Genomic DNA, 6000 nt, shown 5'->3' on the forward strand with positions numbered 1-6000 from the left:
TCCTCTGAGCTAACTCCCTCAGAGGTTACGTTGGAACGTTCCCCGGTGACGACTGTGGTAATTACCAAGGTGGCACAGAGTCTAGTATTACATAGGTTGTTACAAGATTGGTTCGTTACTCAGCTTCATTACATATATTAATTACATAGTTTCATATGGTAAGTCTTACGGACTAGATGCAAAATGTGGATGCAATCTTAATATTCCAGGTTTCTTGTTATTAACAATAAGGTGTTATGACATTTTTTTCCGTGGTTTGTCAGACATATTCTTTGGAGGGTCTACGAATGGAACACATATCTTATACGAGTCGCTATTTGCCACATGAGCGAAGGGGCGTCAGCGACAGAAGAATGAGTTTCATAGAAAAAAGAAATACATTTGGCTCCTTCCCCTGTTCCTAATTCAAGAGGGAAGTATTTCCGAAATACTTCCTCAATGTATACAGTGTGTGTGTGTGTGTGTGTGTGTGTGTAATGCTCCTTCAGAAATGTGAACTGAAATGCAAATTCTATCGTAACTGAATGAGAAAATAACCCATCAACAGTTAAACAGTCTGGCTTTATTCGTCACCAGACAGAGTATCACTAACTGTGGTGAAACGGATGAATAATCCAGGTGAACCTTGTGTGTACGTATGTCTCTTGATATGTTAACCACTAACAAATCAACGATCGTTCACCCAGAACCAGTACGACACACACACACACACACACACACACACACAGAGATGTCATATGCTGAAGAAGCGTATTTATTGAGTCAGATTCAACGGCTCTCAGAGATCAGGGGCAACTGAGATAGAACCTTGTCTCTCTAACGTCAATACCACATTTTCGAAAAGAAATTCGCGAGTTTACGGAGCACAAGAGGGAAAATCCGGCCCATAAATAGAGGAACGTTTGCTGAGAACATTTTGAAAAAGAAAAAAAAAAAGTTCTTCCTTCTTATGTATCGTGAGTCTAATCATAGACTTCATGTACGGATGTCTGGGTATATATCTGACAAGACGGGGTTGACCCTGTGTTATGAGCAAGAGCCCGATGGGGCGATTATGCTCACCGTTAAATAACTGCTGGTTCAGGCTGGTCATGGTGTAGCTCCGCCGTCTTACCGAGATTGAGCGATATCACTCTCTCGTTCTTTTTGCACATCTTGTGGCACATTCGAATGACAAGGAAAATTCGAGTGACATGAGGAGGCGTGGCCACTGGGTGAAGAGGTGTGGCCACAGGTGTGGACGGAAAGGCTGGGTTAGAAAACGCGGGAGGCGTGGCGTGCGGCCCCGTGCGAGGCGTGGCAAGCGGGCGCGGGAGGAGGGCGTGGGCAAAACGCGGCAGTGTGTGTGCCCGTGTGTTGCTGTGCGTGTGTCCCGCTGCTGAGCCCCCCGACGATCCCTCCCAAACTCTCCGACGAAATCGAGCTTGTTTTTTTTTTTCCGAACGTTTTATTACGAACTTTTTTGATCGACTTTTAGTGTTGTTGTGGTGGAGGTGCGGGCCCAACCCGAGGGAGCCAGGACTCCACAGGGCCCCGGGGCGGGGGCGTCGCCCCTCGCTGCCCCAGCCAGGTCAGTACAGGTCATGGTGACCGAGTGTGTGTGTGTGTGTGTGTGTGTGTGTTCCGAGTGGTACTGAAGTGTGTGTAGCATGAAGAGAGGCATCGAGCTGCTGCGTAGGAGTGAGTACAACTTTATGAATAACTTTTATCTTCTTATGTTAGCTGAGACACGGGCGGCAGAGGCCCTAATAAAAGCCATCCAATTAACACTATATATATATATATATATATATATATATATATATATCCTAGTCTGAGCCAAGCACCTATTTAACCTACCAACCCTTATGGGTAGATGAACGGCTTGGTTGACTGTGTACCGACTGCTGCAACGAGGATTTGAACCTATACGCTCGACCCTTGTCGGCCCGTGAATGCGTCACGGCCAGGAACGCTCACCGTTGCTGAGTGTGGAGTTACCTCAGCCCATTATTACCATGGTGGGGGAGCAGGTTACCGCCGTCGTGGAACAATGGTTTATCAGTGGGTCGCATGACATTTTCTCTCATTATTTTTCATAACGGATCGACCGCAGGGAAGGTCTTGATTAAAAGGGATCCCAGTAGTTGAAGTATCACGTTCGTTTTGCGGCTTCATTAACCCGTATCACATGCCAGTCAGGTGCCTCCACCCGTCAACCAACTTGGCTGAAGTTCTTCGGTAGTGGAAAATAGGTAGTAGAGCTTCGTGTGTGTGTGTAACATGTCGAGTGTTTTGATTTGGCGAAGAGGTCTGCCTTTATTGTTTAATCATATTTTGTTTCACGTGATGAATTTGCCTTCCGTAAGAGAATGATTTTGGGGGGGGGGGGGGGGTTAGAGGCGTCACATAACCTGTTTGACCGTGAAAATGTCGTCAAGACTGTTGGGTAGTTAAGGGTGATGGCAACGCAGTAGTTTAAGATCTGCGTCATGGGTCTTCATATACCTATATGCTGATGCTGCAGGTTTGGTTTATGATTACGAGTGGTGGAGGCTGGAGCTACACCCGCCAGGTGTGGCGGGAAAGAAGGCTGAACATCGCTGCTGACGGAAGAACGTTAGGGGAGGAGAGAATTGCAGCACCGAATGATCCTGAGAGCGCGAAAGACAAAAGAATTATAAGTCTAGGATATCATAGTCAAGATGGTGGGAGAGAGAGGGACAGAGGTGGGAGGTAACTATGGAGAGCGTTACTATAGCCTCATGGCAGCAGTCCTGAGAGACGCGGCGAGTGTAAGTAACAGTGCAGGATGTACTTGAGAGGTGTTGCTTGAGCGGTCGTTGAATCAGGTAGCTTCGCCCGCCTCATCACAGTATGAAAGTTAAGGTTGATAGTGTGATGTTAGGGAAGCGATCAGGACACAGGCTGCTGCAAGGGGCTCCAGAAGTATTTTGTGTCATGAGATTTCAGAAAGGGTTGTTGATGTTGGCGGGTCTATACTACTCACCAGGGTGGCAAGTGCTAACCCTGTCGAACGTAGCAGATGGATCACTTGGTGTAGACAGAAGTGATGTTATGACACGTTCGATGCATGGGTGAAGTGAAGAGGAAGAGGCGAAGGAAATGAAAATTAGAGTTCTAACATTAGGAATTCGTGAGTAGTATTGATGACAATGAAAAATCTTAAATCATTGGTGTTTTCCTCGACGGCCGAGCGCAGCCTTTTGAAAGTGGAGTGGATTCTGATGTGCGTGAACCACTGGCAGGACCACGGCCCACCCTTTTTGCTACGGAGTTGAAATTTGTGTTTCTAAAAGCACTAGAATTTGACCTTAGTTTCTAGCGTTTTCTCTATACGTGGAATAGCTGCCATCACGTTCCCTTCTTTTTCTTTACCAGTTCATTTTTCACTTACATTTTGTCTGTTATTTGCTATTTGGCATTTTCAAAAGCGATTTTCCGGCGGCTACCTTAGTTTGCTTCCCTCACTTTTATATTCTTCCGCACATACACTTCGTTACTTTATTACGAAGACCGAAAACATCAGATGATAATGAAAGCAAACTAGTCAATATGATGGTAAATTTACACAACAGATGATGGTTGGTGGATTACCACATGATGGTTGGTCATTATAATAGACGACGATGGTTGGTGTAGGAATAGAAGATAGTTGGGGTATTACCAGACGACAGTAGGTGTGTTAACAGACGATGGTTGGTGTATTTACAGATGATGTTTGATATATCAAGAGATGATGGTCGGTGTATTAACAGATATTGGTTGTGTATGAACAGACGATGATTGATGTATTAACAGATATGATGGTTAGTATATAGATAATTGATGGTTGGTGTATCAATAGATGACGCCTGGTTTATCAATAGATTGCGGGTGGTATATCAACAGATGGTGTATCAATATATGATGGCTGTTGTACCAGAATGATTGAATTATATGGAACTGCTGTCAGTGTGCATGTTGGTGACAACCATAATTCTTTGAGTAGGGCAGTCCGACCCTTGAGTACGACGATAACGATCCATGAGTACAATAGCCTGCTGGCTTTTGACCTTATCCATAGGATATGGTCTTAGGCCAAGGGCTGTAACGGCATGATCAAGGATAATACAGTTGTACGAAAGGGAAGAATGAAGTTCGAGATCTTTTGACAAATATTGCTGGGAAAATATCTCTCCGCTAACCTAAAGCATTACTTATTATTCCTTTACCCTACAAACATACACACATCCATTCTCAACAGAGACTGTACTGCAGGTGTTTAGGCTTAAGGCAAATGACCACGGACGCTGAACTGATTGAGTGTCCGCAACCTATATTTCACTGAGAGCGGGTCAGAAGGTATAAATATATTGATTTTATGCAAAATCTGGCTACTTTTATGATAACTGACAAGAAAACAATACGTAATGTGCACTGATTTAAAAACATCGAAATACCAAATCATCCTGAACAAAAAAAAAAGTACTATATTTCTCTTTATTAAACATTTTCAAAATTTTGGTTGCTTGACAATACATGGGGGTAATATACGTTACCACATAGCCAGACCTCCTGGCATATCATCACCAGAAATATTCTCCAAAATAAAAAAGATTTTATCCCTTGAATTTCATGACTAAATGATTAGAGCAATTTGGGGCTCAGAGCCTACCTTAAACTGCGTAGCGAAGTTACAGTTTCAAGTTCTAAATTATTTCAATGCCTGTAAGCCTAAACACCTACATTTATGAGTCGAGATCGTATTGGTTATGCTTACTTAAAGACCCCATTATCTTATGGTCTATTTTCGGCAGACAGCAGCTTAGTATTTTAATCTTAGTTCTAATATTTCTTGTGGAAGGAGGCTTTCTGTGCATACTGAGTTTTATTCCTTATAAAATTGATACGGTGCCTTCATTAATCATCATATTATGCATACAATAATTAGATAGTATTTTCAAATCCATTTGATTAGTGAAGCTGTACTGTTAGTGGTAATGTGAAGTATGTCAGAAGAATGATGGCAATATTTAGGGGGAATTGCCTTCTTCCAAGAGAGCTTTGAGCAAGACGATTCCCGGTCCGTTGAGTGGGCCATAACACAATCTGATAGGCTGACCAGGTTCGTTAACTGCAGGTGATGTTCTCGCTCTGCGTGGCTCTTCAGGCAGTAGCTTGCTGGGTCGCCCGCAAGTACAGACAGGTAACTACTGTACTTACCCCTCCCTGCTTGTTTGTGTGTGGCTCCCCTCCCCTCCCCTAAGAACAAGTACACACACACACACACACACACACACACACACACACAGAGGCAGAGATGTGCACAAAATACACACTACTGCGTATGCAAAGACAGACAGGCACACGCGTGTCTGCACACCCAAACATACACACAGCTATTTCAAGAGAAAAAAAAACTATTGAAAGAGCCCCAGTCACAGCTGTGCAACTTGGACTGCAGTCACAAGATCAGAACTATTTGCACAGTTTGTTATGATTATAAATATTCCATTTGGTGCCACCCCCAGAAATGTCTGGTTTGGCTGAAAATGTTCGATGCTTTGGCATTCTGTACTTTATCATAATAAGGGATTGCGGTTCTTTCAGAGATTCAGTTTCTTTTTAATTTAGATAATTATTAAATCCAATGAATAGCTTCCTTGTGATGAAAAATGACATTTCATTCCTCATATTCTTTGATGCTTGAATCGTAGACCATATATATATATATATATATATATATATATATATATATATATATATATATTCATTCATTTTGGTTGAGGACCAGTTGTCAAATAGCGTCTATAATGAAGCTTTATTGACAACCACAAGCTGTCATGAACATTTGTTGACCCTTGGAACTGTCTACACATTTTTCCAAATATTCAGTAGGATACACAAAGTTTCCAAGGATCCTCTAAACTTTGAAGAACTCACTCACCCCATTATGGGCTATGTGCAACAGTAAAAAAGACTGGAAGGTATCTGGAGGTGAGGTTTAGTGTGGTTCTT

The 6000-nt window shown here is 42.9% G+C and overlaps 1 long non-coding RNA gene across 1 annotated transcript in view; it reads left to right on the forward strand.

Moving 5' to 3' along the window:
• Positions 1 to 1317: 1317 nt before the first annotated feature.
• LOC139751746 (uncharacterized) overlaps positions 1318 to 6000 on the forward strand; it is a 58810-nt gene continuing 54127 nt past the window's right edge. The window contains exons 1-2 of the long non-coding RNA XR_011713414.1: positions 1318 to 1570; positions 5123 to 5188. This is a non-coding gene — a long non-coding RNA (uncharacterized lncRNA). The remainder of the gene's footprint in view (positions 1571 to 5122; positions 5189 to 6000) is intronic.

The sequence above is a fragment of the Panulirus ornatus genome, chromosome 12 (assembly GCF_036320965.1).
Source record: "Panulirus ornatus isolate Po-2019 chromosome 12, ASM3632096v1, whole genome shotgun sequence".
Lineage (NCBI taxonomy): Eukaryota > Metazoa > Arthropoda > Malacostraca > Decapoda > Palinuridae > Panulirus > Panulirus ornatus.